The following is a 17,000-nucleotide window of genomic DNA, read 5'->3' as shown; positions in this document are numbered from 1 at the left end:
GTGCAGTGGATAGAGCACTTGCCTTTCACCAAGGTGGCCGGGGTTTGATTCCCCGATTGGACGTGAAAAGGTTTGGGGTCACCTGCCCGACCACATGGGTTTTCTCCGGGTACTCTGGTTGCTTCCCACAATAAGACCCCACACACGCTAACATCAGAACCAACAAGAGCGATTAATATAAGTTTAAATAGCTTGTTTCATAATTGTTGTTAAATAAATAAAGTTGATATTATAAAATAGATAGTTAAAAGTGTGACAGATTATACAGGTTGTTGGACTCTGAATTGTGTCGTTATACAGTTAGGTGAATTCTACTGTGAGGTTCTACTGTGTAAGTAACATTGTATACTGTGTACATGTTGGTTAGTGGATCAGGCACTGTATCATGGTGTAATTACTTTGTCTGTTAGGTGATAAAACAGTGTCATCACATCCCCCCTAATCAATCCGCCATTAAATCACCTTATATAGCAGCCATTTTATCACTCAGGGACACTACAGAGACTTTGATGGCGGAGGAGTCGAGTTCAGCCAAACCCCATATCCATTAGTCAGATTGGATGTAATATGTGTGTTTTACTAGACCTAGACCCGGGGACTAGCATCCTAGGGGAGGGGCAGGGAGTACACTAGCTGTACACTACATATATAGACATGGCGCCTGTAGGAACACTCCATGTGTTATATGTGATATGTGCCCCTACACCATACAAAGATCCAGGGGTACCCCGGGGGCCCTACACTATACACAGACCAAGGGTACCCCTAGGGATCCCAACAACCAAACCATTCCTTTGAAATAATATTTGAGATAAACAACAATACACATAGAACAGAAACATTTTACCAATATGAGCAGAAGTGCAGTTTTAGTTGATACACGCATTGATCCCACACTGACAGGGGTGGAATCCGAGGACTCATTTGGCTCCAATAAAATTGTGGGTAATGGCAAACATTGCATGCCGTCCACCAACAGAATGTTTCTTTTCAGTCAATTACCGGGCACAATGATTGTATTGAAGGATACTTCAAAAGCAAGTTTATTGCATTATAACACTGCCATGTTTATTACATGCCTGGTCCAAATGATAACCTACAATGAAAGTGCCGAGGGAGAAATCTTGGTCAACTTACTGTGAGCTTTTAATATGGGAAGGATTGTTATCGGGGGAGGATAAATTTAAAATGTTGAGACTTGAATCACTGAGAAGACAGAAAAAGTCTTTGGAGGACTGGAATGGATTGTTTAGGACTACAGAGGACTTGGTAAGATTGAAGAGGTTTGAAGAGGATGGAGAGGATTGTAGATGATTACAGAGGACAAAATAAGATTGAAGAGATTTGAAGAGGACTGGCAAGGATTGTCGAGGATTACAGAGGACTAGAGATAAGATGGAGAGGTTTGAAGAGGACTGGACAGAATTAAAAATGACTGGAGAGGACTAGGTAGGTCTAAGCGAACCTTGTCATGGCTAAATAGACAGAGTTTGGGTTGAAGTAAGAACCATAGATTTGAAATGGAATGATGAGGACTGTGTTAGAATGGTTACCCCCGGATTAGAGGAATACTGAGAAAGACGGAGGAGGTACATGATACAGTGTGCAGACGTAAAGAAGTCTTTGGTTGACTCAGTACTGGGAAGTATAGGAGTTTGGAAGGTCTGAGAAAGACGGAAGACGTTTAAGTTCAGGTGGATAGTGGACTGAAGAGGAATAAAGAGGTCTGGGGAGGATTGAGGATTACAGGTGTGATTTGGGAAGAAGGAAGTGGATTAAATAGGTTTGGGATGGAATGAGGAGGACAGCAACAGGGATTAATATAAGTTGTAATAACTTGTTTCCTAATTGTTGTAAAACGAATAAAGTTTATATTTTTTTTAATGAGAAGGACTGAGGAAAACTGAGGAAGTTTCAGGGTTACTGAGGCAGTTGGGAAAGACGGATGAGATTTGAGGTGAACTGCAGAGGTTTTGGAAGGATCTGGAGGAGAAATGAGCAGTTTGGGAGTAGTAATAGATTGGGGAAGGAACGATGTGATTTGAGGTGGATACCTGAGGAGGTTTTAATGAGTAGTAAGGAGGTTTGGGGATGTTCAGGAGGACTGAGAATTTTGAGAAGAAATGAGGAAGTTTGGGAAAGAATTAAGAGGTTGAGGGGGGGGGAGTGGAGGACGGGTTCTGAAGAGGGCTGTGGGAGAGTGGTTAACACTAGGAAGGATCAAATCTGACTGATTAAAAGAAAGATTGAAAAGGTCTAGTCATTACTGGAGAGTCCTTATATATTCCCTCCAAATTGTTTTCCATTGCTCCAGTCGGGGTACATGTGGTACGGGAAACATGGCTAGCGGAGACGTGGCCAGAAAAGCACTTGAGACCATACAGCTGTCAGACTCACAGAATGTTTTTCTTCCATCAGCAACAGGAGAATTGTTTATTTTTCTGTTGAAATGTTTGTCTTGATTATGTTTGGTTATTCCTACTACCTTAGCACCCATCACTGACTTGACGCCAGGCGCTGATTGCACGAGGAACGACCAACTTTTTGGCATGTTAATTGGTCTCTAACGACTAGACGTGTCCAGTTTTCGGAAAAAAACACAACGGCCTAAAATACATAGATGAAGGTAGTACGGGTTGGCCCATTAGCGCGAGCAGACGTTCACACGTCAATAACAGGGTACAACGTCGCACCATTAGTGGGTAAAGACAATCATACAAGTTCAATGAGCATGTGACTCTCCCGAAGAGCAGGCTACAAATCTCATTACCACATTAAAAACACAATGCAAACAGGTTTTCCCTACTCTTTTTAATTACGATTCTTTGCATCTAAAATAAGTTGTCACTCCGATTCTCTCTATCTAGGCTCTGTCTTCGTTCTGTCTTCACTCTAGATCTACCTCCCCCCTACAACCCCTATCAAACACTGTGTTTACCTTCCCCTCCACCCTCTATTTGACTGGTGTATTTTAACATTTTGTAGAAATTGCATGTAGACAGTTTAAAACATGACAGTGTTCTCACTAAGTTCTGAAATAGGTGACTGACTTGAATAGAATAGCCAGTTGAATAATCACATGCTTAAATGTGAACCTACATACATGTATGTTCTAATAAGAATAGCCAGTTCAAACTTGATGAATAGCAGGCTTATTTTGCCAGCAGTGAGCTTTTAATGACAAGACTGTGATGTTAAAAATATAATAAATAAGTTATATGTAAATAGTTTTCATAATATCACTTAAATTTTATCAGAATGTCATAAAACAAAATACATTCATATTATCAAATATGAAGAAAGTATCAATCTGACACCAGCCAAACAAATCGGTTACTGGACAGGTGTATTGTGGACCCCTGTCCCAATGCTCTGTGCTGTTTACATATATACAGTACTTTACTGGACAGGTGTATTGTGGACCCCTGTCCCAATGCTCTGTGTTGTTTACATATATACAGTACTTTACTGGACAGGTGTATTGTGGACCCCTGTCCCAATGCTCTGTGTTGTTTACATATATACAGTACTTTACTGGACAGGTGTATTGTGGACCCCTGTCCCAATGCTCTGTGTTGTTTACATATATACAGTACTTTACTGGACAGGTGTATTGTGGACCCCTGTCCCAATGCTCTGTGTTGTTTACATATATACAGTACTTTACTGGACAGGTGTATTGTGGACCCCTGTCCCAATGCTCTGTGTTGTTTACATATATACAGTACTTTACTGGACAGGTGTATTGTGGACCCCTGTCCCAATGCTCTGTGTTGTTTACATATATACAGTACTTTACTGGACAGGTGTATTGTGGACCCCTGTCCCAATGCTCTGTGTTGTTTACATATATACAGTACTTTACTGGACAGGTGTATTGTGGACCCCTGTCCCAATGCTCTGTGTTGTTTACATATATACAGTACTTTACTGGACAGGTGTATTGTGGACCCCTGTCCCAATGCTCTGTGCTGTTTACATATATACAGTACTTTACTGGACAGGTGTATTGTGGACCCCTGTCCCAATGCTCTGTGTTGTTTACATATATACAGTACTTTACTGGACAGGTGTATTGTGGACCCCTGTCCCAATGCTCTGTGCTGTTTACATATATATACAGTACTAGTACCCTCCCTTTCAATTCTTACTGGATACAACTGTAGTACAGTCCAGCCAGGCCGTTTCTGTTGAGTGCTAGTATAACAGTCTGTAGACCGGGGTTCAAATCCCGGTCTGGCCCTGCTGAACATTTACACTCAGAACATTGGTGCTGAATATATATATATATTTTTTATTTATTTTTATTTTTTTATAGACATTCCACAAGTATGGTTTTCTTTTCAGAAATGATTTATCAAAGCTATATAGTCATACTTGAAAAAACAGAATAAAATGTGTAATTACAGTTGTTGGCAGTGGTACGGGGATCCCGTATGGTCAGCTGTGTGGTTATATAGCTATGTTTCATTGTTGAAACGGGAAGTGGAATCATCAATTAAAGAAGAAAAAAACATTGCTTATCATGTCACCACCAAAAAAATACTTATTATGTATTTTTGTAACTATTATGTACCGGTAATACATATTTTTGTATTGGGAATTAATAGTTTTTTGGTCATTTTCTGGGTCAATGACCTCACAGATCCCTGGGCCAAATATTGAGATGGTCACACATAAAATATACAACAACCCGTAGGTCTCGATAATCATGATTAAAATTAGTCACTAATGCTTCACTTTCCATAACACCCAAAGGTATCATAGATTTCCATGTAAACTATTATTTCACCCCCTCCCTAAGAGGTTTGAGTGACCAAGAGTAATGTAATTAACATAGCTTTCATGAAGTACATGAAATATTATCAAGACATTTTTATCCAAGAAGATTATTATTCAACAGAAACAATAAGAAGAAAATTGATTTTGATACAATACTTAAATCATAACATTCATAGAAAATAGACTTCCACATTACTCATTAGATAATTTTTTATCACTTATGATTTCCTCATGACATCATAATTATTTCAATAAAAATTACTGTTTTGAGTATTTTTCAGTACAAATTTTCTTTCATTTATATCTCTGGAAGTTGCCGAAATTAAAGTTGAATTTACATATTCACCTTCACAAAAAAATGTAAAAGTAGTACTACTGTGATATTATTCCTGTACAATTAAGTACTGTCCGAATGGAATATCTGAGATCTATACTTTTATGCTGTGTGAACAATATTTGGATTTTATAAAAGGATACTTTAAGTGATACAAATCACACAGTACATGCTGTGTTCATGATATACTTAAATGTCGTATGAATGACGTATATGAATGTTGAATGAACAACTTGCAAAATCAAATTTTGTATGAATGACATGCTTGTATATTGTATGAACCACATACTCGAACGTTGTATAAACATTATACATTGATGTTATATGAACGACATACTCGAATGTTATATGAACATTATACCTTGATGTTATATGAACCACATACTCGAATGTTAAATGAACATTATACCTTGATGTTATATGAACCACATACTCGAATGTTGTATGAACATTATACCTTGATGTTATATGAACCACATACTCGAATGTTGCATGACAGTAATAGAGCATTCATGGATTACTTGATCAATCGAAGAGGTTGAAGCTAACTATTTTCAAAACAGAGAAGTGCACCGAGAGTTAGGGGTCACAAACACTTCTTCACACGATACATTATTACATCACATGAAAACGTGCAAAGAAAAAGTCACAGATAAAAAAACAGAGTAGTTTTATGATGTCAGGAAACATAGCTAAAGAGGAATAAAAATGAGCGGCGCGTCCGACTTGAACAGGCGTCAGAGTCGGAAGCTCAAAAGGAACAGGAGTCCCGCGTAATCAGCAAACACACTTCACACATGGCTTGATGCGGGCGATGCTGCAGTGATGCATTTGAAGTGACAAACAAACGTAATTAACATTAGCTCCAATAAAGGAGTTTCATCCTGTGATGACATTCAAAAACCCAGCCTCTCTTGACACACTGTACAAACGTAATCCTTTAATTGATCAATACATTTGCCATTCTCTTGTCATAATAGGCCTGCTCAGACTCCACTAAACATTTCCCCGGACGACCGACAAATAATTTTGCAATCTACCAGTATGTAATACTACTTTGCTAATTTCATTTAATTATCTGAAGAAAAAAATATATGAAAATTACACATAAAAGAAGCGAGAAAAATTTCCATATTCCTGCTTTAAGTGATTAATCTGATCATACTGACCTAGATGACAAAATCGGTAATGATTGAACAGCTACAGAGTTAATAGCCGGATCTTTCATCAGACTGTGAAGTCAGGTATTAATGTAAGGTAGCCACCTGAAATGTCACTTTAAATCTGGTTAACACCAACACTTCCTTAATCAGTGTACACATGCTAGAAACCAAATAAAACGATGCGTCTGTGTCTTATCGTCTTATCTTTATTTGAAGAATAAAAATGTCATTGTGCACATGCCCATGTAAAAAGTGTTAGATTATAGAGTAATTGGACTCAATAGTTTTTAATTGATTTAATTAAAAGACATTCAGTCAACTTTCCAGCTTTGTCCCTACCCCTGCATGAACAGATGCACATTTGAACTGTTGTTCAGTAAATAAAACTCTACATTTGTCAAAATATCTATTACGTACAAATAAAAATATAACATTATTTGCTTCCCTACCTATGACGTGTTTTTATTTTGTTTTTTGTTTTTAAATAACATAGAAATTTTATCTTTTTGCCTTAAAGCAAAGAACAATTTCCCCCCTTCCCCCCTAAATTCTATTTGAATGTTGGTTAAAGGAGTGAAATCAACTTGGTGTGTTATATCTACACCATGTTGGTCTACACATTAGCCAACGCAATCAGACGATATAGCTATAGCTGCCATTACATCGTCAGTAACAAATCAAATCACCTCGGCCGACTCCCCACCACCATCTCTCACAGCCCGAAATGACATCAAACCGACATTACAGCTTCCGTTGCCCGCGGCCGAGTGACCTTGGACAAGTGATGGGGTCTGACCTTGCTCTCACATAGAAAATACAAGTTGACAAGAACTCTCATCCAATAATACATACTTAAACATGATTTAAAATTGAAGTTTTCACAGCAATGATCAAGAAATCAATGGCATGGGCCTTTCTGTATGGGACAAATAAAATTATGTTTCACAGACAATCTTATTGACGACAGTGTACTATAATCAATCTCAAAGAGGCAGCATAAAAAATAGGTCACGGTCACCTCAGTCCGACCTTAAAAACCACACGCTGCACAACAAAAAAAAAACTGTCTATCTTGCAGATTTGATGTAGATTTTAGTACACTAGATCCATTATATCTGAACTGGAAATAGCAAACTCTAGATCTGAAGAGATTGTGATTTGTACTCTTTGGTTTCTTCACAAATGCATCAATATTTAAATGACAGTGTCTTTGCTCTGCTAATATACCATGTGTCCACATCAGATTGAGTACAAAGAGAATAAAATTAAAAGACATAATGTGGATTACCTTATTACGATCAGAACAAATGCATTGCTTTGTAGTTCATTTTGATTTTGTCAGATAAACTCCACATATAATTGATTTCCCTTTAAAGTTTGCACTTTGGTCTGTACGGGTAGATGATATCACGCTCCGATGTAGAGTACAATGTCATCCAGTTTTTACGTCCTTCAAATTCTTCTGCACATCATTCCATGACATCATCAAGTTACAGTAACTATAAAACTGTCGTTTCATTTTAAATGGATATTTTCTAACAGCTCCCCAAAGAAGAGGTCAAATGTAATTAGTTTTGAATATATGCAAACGTCATGTGACACTGTGCATCTCCATTCCAAATACAAGTCAGTTCCACAGCAGGAAAACTGTAAAATTTCTTGACTCTGTGAATCCTATGGTGACACATTTGAAGAAGATTGACACACACAGATAATACTAAAGTAGTTCTGATTTGTTTGATAGTGCTAATCTGAAACTCCAACACATCACAAAGCATCAAAAATGATACAATTTACCCATAAGGTACAGATGCAGTCTGCTTGAAGTAAGCCTTCATTGTAATGTATCTTGCCAACAGTATCTATAATTGCCGAGCACTGCATGTAGTTGCAGCATTATTCCCTGGTGACAAATTTTATTGTTTCTATATTTTAAATTGATACTTAATGGTTTAATTTTTCTTCCTGGAGAGCTTGACAACTTGGTAACGCATTAGGTATATTTGTGGAACACTGTATTAAAATCTACTTAAGGAAAAAAATAATTATGATCTGTGCAATGTTGAAGAAACCTGAATACAAAATAATTCATGTCATAAGAACAATACACAACAGATGACATAAATACATTCAAAAATATTCATGGATAAATATGTCAAATCAAAGTCATCTACACTTATTGTCCAATCACAGTCATCTACATTTATTATCAAATCATAATCATCTACACTTATTGTCCAATCACAGTCATCTACACTTACTGTCCAATCACAGTCATCTATACTTATTGTCCAATCACAGTCATCTATACTTATTGTCCAATCACAGACATCTACATTTATTGTCCAATCACAGTCATCTACACTTATTGTCCAATCACAGTCATCTATACTTATTGTCCAATCAAAGTCATCTATACTTATTGTCCAATCACAGTCATCTATACTTATTGTCTAAGCACAGTCATCTACACTTATTGTCCAATCAGAGTCATCTACACTTACTGTCCAATCACAGTCATCTATACTTATTGTCCAATAACAATCATCTAAACGTATTGTCCAATCACAGTCATCTACACTTATTGTCCAGTCACAGACATCTACACTTATTGTCCAATCACAGTCATATTGTCCAATCACAGTCATTTAAAGAAGTACAAGCACTTATTGTCCAATCACTATCATCTGCACTTGTCCAATCAGGCATCAACCGAAGTACATGTATATAATTACTGCCCATGCCAATCACAATCATTAACAGAAGTGCAAACAAACCTGAGGACAACATTTGAGGGCCTTGGTTTCCATGGATACCTCCAGACAACAGGGACACACAGATTGTATCAGTAAGTACAGTCAGTTGTTAGGGCTGTGTTTATAATCCTGGTTTACAGAGAACTAGAGATCAGCATCTAAATAAGGACTCAACTTCAAAACACAAAGCAACAATAAAAGAAAAGTAATAAAATTTAAATGTCAGAGATTTTCTTGGCAGGGAATAACAAGCAAGATCAAAAGAAGAACCTTTGATGACAATCGCAGAGAATGTCTTTGGTAAAGGAAATCTCACATAGGGGTCTATTTGTCTGAAGCAACAATTAAAAAAGGCTCGTAATTCCCTGTGGTTGGTATCCGATCTACAAGCCTGTTTTTTTCTGAAAACTGTGACGTCACACTTTAATACTCTACCATACCATAAGACCTATATTTATGATCTTTAACTCAATTTCTGATGCTGTTTCAGCTGCCCTAACACGGAAGCAATATTTTTAAAAACAGTACAATTCCTGAATGTATTGAAACTGTTCTTTTCTTTCACATTCATATATTTTACAATTAATTTGATACAGACAATCAAATCAACAATTTTACCATGGGTTGCCATGAGATTATTATTATTTAATTATTCTAAGACCCTGTTTTAGAAGTTTTCTTTTATGCCAGCATACAATTAGTGTTCAAATACTGTGAAACACTTTAAACCAGAGAGCTTAAAACATGGCTGATTCATGCAAATAAGGAAGGCTGTCCAATCAAGTGCTACTGTATACACTCTACAGACAGTAACAAGTTATTTTCCAGATAAAGTTATGGTATTTACACTATATCAATATTCATAAAAAGACAATTTTAGGTTGTGGTTCTTTTTAGTGAGATATAGAACAATTTTGAAAAGCTTCCCTGTAATGTAGAAATGTAGCAACAGGGCAAATACTGTGACTGGTAGCACAACAGTGAAGCTCCCAACTTAATTGACAATAAAGTGGACTAAATCCTTATAGCAGAGCCAATTGCAAGATATTTTAGTTACAAAGGAAACTATTATCGGTACATTTCTTTTTGTAATTACTCTTTGCTACATTAAAAGGGCAGGTAACTCCAAGTCAGAAAAATGCTAAACAAATTGGAACTCTTCTTCATTGGAGATACAGCACTGAGTGCTGGGACACTCTACCTTAAAATAGTATGGTGTAACAACTACATAGCTGTCAACCCTCCTTCATTTGGAGGGAGACTCCCTCATTTTGACCAAAATTTACCAAACTCCCTCAAAGCTCCCTCATTCAAGTCCAAACTTACACAAACTCTAAATCTACACCCTTATTTAATAACAGTAGGCAAATGATCTCCTAGTTACTGCAGGGTGTATCTAATGATCATAACAGTTGTCTGAATGAAATGAATGGTTTTAAAATTTGGAGTTATTTTGATACATTAAAAGGGAAAGATAAATTGAGCAAAGTAGTTTCAGTCGCTTTTCACACACTTTCTCCCTCATTGGAAATGTGGAATGAGAGAGATCTCCCTCATTGGAAATTTATGAGGTTGACACCTATGCTGACATGTGACAATGAAATAGTATCACATTTTTAGTTTAAACTGGTAATTTACAATACAATTAAGTTATATAAAATACATAATGTGCAATGATTTGGAAACAAGTACTACCCGATAAGTACTTAAAAAAAATGTAAACTTTACTGATTTTACAACAATTATGAAACAAGTTATTTCAACTTAAATGAATCACTCTTGTTGGCCCGGGTGTTAGCACGCTCGGGGTCTTAGTGTGGGTCCCCGGAGTACCCAGAGAAAACCCACGTGGTCTGGCAGGTGACCCCATACCTTTTCACGTCTGATTGGGGAATCAAACCCCGGTCATCTTGGTGAAAGGCAAGTGCACTTAGTCTTTCCACTTTACCACCTGACCATCCGTATAAGTACTTATACAATGTCTATTATACATATTGGGTGTGATTTCATGAAGATGCCAGATGGTCAATATTCAGAAAAAAGAATTCTGTCACCATAGGAATTCCAATAGCTCATGAAGATTTATTCAGATTTGACTCATTCACCCCTGAAATTTCATAATGAACTATACCAACCTTTGAATTGGAAGAGTTCAAATGTGTCTTTAGGGGTGAATGAGTTAATTCTAGGAACCAGTAAAAGGTCACTAGAGAAAATTCACTGGGGTCACTCATACTAAAAGACCTCAGTAGCAAGCTGACCTGTAAAGTTTAACTTACAGGACAGCTAGCTCCTGGTTAATATCTTATTTGCCATGATAACATGGTGTAAGTCTGATATGTCATGCATAAAATTTACCTCCTGCCAAACATATCTGGATACTTTTTATACCCCTACCAAAAAACAAAAACCCCAATGAAAAATTTCATATTTCAATATTGTAAATCTTAAAGAGTAAAGAAGTTGAAAAGGAGTGACAGGCGCATTATTTATTTATTGATCCTTTCCCCACCAAATCCCAACCCCCTGGGCCAGGAAAATATTGCACTATGATTTTCAATCACCGAAGGTTTTAAAGAATTATGTGATTTGGTAAACTAAATCAAGACATTCATACCCAATACCAATCTGTAGAAATCATCTCAATAAAAACAATATGAAATTTAAAACTGTTATGCAAAATAAAATCAATGTGAAAATTTGAAAACACTATATGAAAAAAATTGCATCCTCATGTGTTTTTTTCCAGTTGTTATAACTTTCACTGAATCCAGTGAATTAGGCTGGCCCCCAGCCCTAGATAGGAGACTTATGATTTTGATCGCTTGGATGTTAGATTCTGCATTCTAAGTTTCCAGCCAGGGTGAGACAAGATTATAGGAGAAAACAGTTTGGGCATTCTTTACAAAACTTTATGGACTGGTACCCTGTTTACAAATAATTTACTTCTGTTTACTTCTAGCTCTCCTGGTTATGTGGAATTAGATCATGTTATTCTCAAGAAAATGTTTAAAAATAGCAACAAATGTTATAATATTGTGGTTCAATTGGTAACCTGCAATGTACGCAAACAAGATTAGCAAGCAACACAATCCCAGTTTTCATTAAATGATGCATATACATAGAAATTCTAATCCATAGACTAGTATTTGAGAACCGAAAAACCTGTTTCCAATTCAATGAACAACATTTTTACAATCAATCTTTTATTCATTTTTCACACGAGGAAAATGTAAACTGGTTAATTGATGCAAGGACAAAAAATGCACGAAGATGGGTCCGATCAATACCATTAGTTCTAGCAAATATGCTGTATAAAATGTGAAAATATGAAAAAGGCAAACCTGTTTAATTTGGAAACACAAAATCTTACAACACTACAAAACGTTCAAATGGGTGTCACATACAGGGCAGTAAAATTGGTACTGGCAGTTCATTAGCAGGGTAGTATATTGATGGTCTTCAAAGTGTGCAGTACTCTAGAACTTGTGACAGCTAACTACATTTGTTTGTCCTTGAACAAAAACCTTTTTTCAGTCTACCCAGCTGTACAAATAGATATCAGCAAGCTGGGAAGTAATCCGGGAATGCTATGGTGTCCTTCCAGCAATCATTGATTCATAGACACAAACTGGCTGACATTATTCCATTATTCAGTGTATCCTTGAATAAAACACTGAACTGTGATCACGGCTTTTGTCAGTTTACCCCACTGTACAAACACAAACAACATGCATCACAATGTCAAGAACACTGTGTTAAAATTGATGTTGCAAGGTAGGACCCATTATACCTTTTATGTTTATGGCATTAAACTAAGGTTGAAAACAGGGAAGCGTCATACTTCCCAAGTTTATAGTAAATACTTTAGTGTAGAACCATTAAACTTTCAAATAATACAGTTACAGCACTGACAACTGTAGTTAAAGACAATCAAACTAATTCTTATTTTCAGGACTAACATCGGCAGTAAAAAAAAAATGAAAAAAAATGAACAAGGTTAACACTAAGGACTAGTTAAGAACCATCAAACATTTGATACAAGACAAAATCATTAACACTAAGGTTACCAGTTAAGAACAATCAAACACTTAATACAAGACAATATCATTAACACTAAGGTTACCAGTTAAGAACCATCAAACATTTGATACATGACAATATCATTAACTCTTAAGTTACCAGTTAAGAACCATCAAACATTTAATACACGACAATAGCATTAACACTAAGGTTACCAGTTAAGAACCATCAAACAATTAATACTCTAAGGTTACCAGTTAAGAACCATCAAACATTTAATACAAGACTGTGATTAATACTTAGGTTACAAGTTAGGAACTATTATCACTAAGGTTTATCAAACATTTGATACAAGACAACTCCATTAAAGGGACATCACGTGAAGAGCCATATTTTTTTTAATGAATGTATGTATTGTATGCATTTCCACTTATGTTACCTCGCTATCCCCATATTCATAGTCCGTTCCAAATGTCCAGTTTGACCACTTGAATTGTTCGGGAAAGCCCTGCTAAAAATAGCGCAGATTTTTACCTGCGTCACCTGACTAGGCAGTAAAGTGGTCTGAGCGAGATGAGACGGTTTCCAAAGGGGCCCCCAGAGGTCAGGCAACTGCAACTTCTTACCGCACTATGAAACCAAGTAATATGATTTCTAATTCCGTATTTAGACTTATTGAACAGTAAGTATTCATTATCAGAAGTTAATTGCACACTTGCCAATATTCAGAATTTAAATTTATTTAGCTTTAAACATACTTGTTGGCAATAATATTGAACAAGGGATGGGGCACAAGTTTTTACAATTTATCACAGCCTTCTCCCGTCCCACATTTACAATTAAATGTCAACAATGATAATAGGCATCAACATAAAGTAGATATATATATATATATATATTGAATTTAGTACCAGAATGTGACTGGTACAGGTGGTAAGGGGCTAAACACCTTCCCTCAACCATGGGACAAACCTTTCTGTAAAAAGGAATATTCACGAGATGAATATCCCTTTTCAAATGTTTTCACAAAGTGCATATATGCAATGACAAACTACACGCGTATAAAAAAGAGAAACGTTTGTGAATTATTTTATTACATTGTACAACTCAATGTTTTTGGCCAATTTTTTTTTCTAGACCATGCATATAAATTTATGTATAGTCTCTTTCCCTGTCTCCATACGCTAACACTAAGTAAGTCATATTAGCCATCACATACAATAAACTGTATGGCAAAACCACTACGTGTACATGTCGAATATGTGTCAGATATGGAATGTGTTGAGATACATGATAATTATATTTTTTCAATACTTTACATAGATTAAGCATTCTTGAAAATGGACCCTTTTTTATGTTGAGACAACTTTTCTTTAATCATTTCATTTTTGTCCAAAACAGAAGCCGTAGTTATTGGCAGCACGCGTCATTTTTACAACGTAAACAAACGTTTTTCCCCCTGGTTTCAATACATATTCCGATTCTATCTGAAGTCGAAAATTAATTCTTTATAGAGAAAAGGTTGTTTCATGATCATACATTCTAAGTCAAAATCATATGAAAACATAAACTGTTAAAAAATTTCGATTTAATTTTTTTTTATGGGATCCTAATGACTAGAAGTAGTTTCTCCTTCGTCAGTTATACAGTTTGGTCCGTCACTTTGACATTTTTAATCTAGCTGCGATAACGTAGCTTTCTGACGAAGAGCGATTTTTTTTATATATTGCGTCGTCGCGCCAGAGGAGGCCGGGTATATATATTAGAACAAGAAAAATGTTTAATTCAGCAATTTAATTAATCATACCATTTTACTGAACACGGTAATATTATAAATTATGTAAATCTAATTGGGCACATATCTCATTTGACCCTGAATACCGACAAAGGTGAGAACAGAATACGCCGTGGCCTTCACAACAGTTATCCCTTGGAGGGCCTCATGGCAAAATCAAACTAACCAGTCACTTATCCCTTCCTTTCGCACAAACCACTGTATAATTATAGAAACACAAAGTAAAATCTCTCCGATACATGCCCATTAATATATGAAACTAAGTTCATCTGTGTTCAAACTCAGACAAAGTTACTAGCGAGGTTAATAGTTTTAGATATTTATTCATAACATAAACAGAGCTAGCATTTCTGTCGATTCCATTTCAGCTTAACCAGCTATCCGGAGGAATACATGCACCATACTAACTGCGAGGGCTGTTATTTTCTGCTTTGAATACTTCCCACTGGCAATAATGATTCCGTAACGTACCCCTTGCGCTATCTTTTGACCAGTTGGCAACTTTTCGTTTCGTAGCTGACACGGTACAACACTTTTCTTTCGCTTACTTCACACGGCCAGTCATTTTGTTTACAAAGAAATGGTGTGCTATGCCCATGTGCTAGTAGAGGGAAATCCCGAAACAAAACGTTGGTCAGACAGTTAGAAATACCGATGATTATCTTAGATTTAATCATTTTTATGAATCTATTTCAGCCAAATTTGATCGTTATTTTCCATAAGGAGTCTCACTTGATATGTTTATGTAGTATTTGAAAAAAAGACACAAAAAAACCGTTACTTCACCATGATGCCCCTTTAACACTAAGGCTACCAGTAAGGGACCATTAATACTAAGGCTACCAGTTAACAACCATCAATTATTCAATGAATTTTCTTCAGGGAAAAAAATAGGGATTTTACAGTTTAGCAGCTCAGTGTGTTTTAGGAAATCTTATTTTTTTCTTGTAAAATCGGGAAGATAGACTCAATTAGAAGTTCAAGCTCTAAAAATGGTAAAAATCGAGGCTACATTTTTTTTTATAAATTATCATGAGTAAAGACTATAGCTGCCCGCTAGATTTCAGGAAGTCGGAAATGAAATTCAGGTAGTTGTTTGACATACGAGGTCTGCAGCTGAAGTTCAAGACCAAAACAACCACTTATAAGGCTGTAGCTGGTTATTTTTGGTCATCCATGTACCAGGTAATGAAAAATTCTACAGTTCAATTAATTATAAGAACAGGAGTATCATTTGGTTTGTTTTCCGTGAATAAAACTTCTGCCTGTGGCAGTATCTATGGGTATAAGAACAAAAACTTAATAATATTGTGATAAAAAAAACAGGTCAATTATTTGACTTAACTTCTTCTTTTTACACTGACGACAACAGGTAGACCTTTTATATCCTGGCCTTTATATGTCCTAGTCCGAATTATTCTGACGTTTTATCAACTTTTTCATATCGGTCTGTCGTCGATTAACGTCAGAACTCCGGCCCTCTATAATATGCGGGAAATATGCGCCCCGCGCCCGGACCGCACTTCAAACTGATATTTTAGAAACAAATCGTCACTTTCACACACATGTCGCACATGGATCGAAAGATCTATTCTTTATGCACTAGGTGGTATCAGTAAGATGTTTCAAAGATCATTTCGAAAAGTATTTTACAACGTTTTCTATACCAACCCATGTTTTTAATGGAAATTAGATCATGAGCAATATCACATGACTTGACGAGATCTCGCGTTACCGAAGGTATTTCCGAACGTTATGTCTTACAGCAATACGAAATACAATGTATATAAAATCACTAACAACTTTTTTCTATGTACAGAATATACAATAAAAAGCTCTGATAGTCCTATATATTTGATAAAAAGTCTGTGTAGCAAAACAATTCTCAACCTCTCCTGCGATGACCGGTGCTATGCTTCATTCACCATGAATTTATATTAGAAATATTTCACTCTTACAACAGTTCCTGATAATATCACAATTCCCTTAATATCACAAAATCCTCTGACAAATGGTCTAGATCTGACACTAATGGGGATGGGAACGGGAAAAGTGAGGTTAAATATATTATGTTAATAATTTCAACTCTTTAATTGTTGGGCACACATGTTGTCTGGGTAGAAAGGAATTTACTTGTACAGGAAACA

General features: G+C 36.2%; 1 protein-coding gene across 1 annotated transcript in view; it reads right to left on the bottom strand.

The window, feature by feature from the left end:
• The window catches only part of LOC110449962 (alpha-mannosidase 2-like), a 126,225-nt gene that overhangs the window by 108,337 nt on the left and 888 nt on the right, over positions 1-17,000 (bottom strand). The gene's annotated exons all lie outside the window — the stretch shown is intronic.

The sequence above is a fragment of the Mizuhopecten yessoensis genome, unplaced genomic scaffold (genome assembly GCF_002113885.1).
Source record: "Mizuhopecten yessoensis strain PY_sf001 unplaced genomic scaffold, ASM211388v2 scaffold4849, whole genome shotgun sequence".
Lineage (NCBI taxonomy): Eukaryota > Metazoa > Mollusca > Bivalvia > Pectinida > Pectinidae > Mizuhopecten > Mizuhopecten yessoensis.
This window is presented reverse-complemented; position numbering and strand designations above follow the sequence as displayed.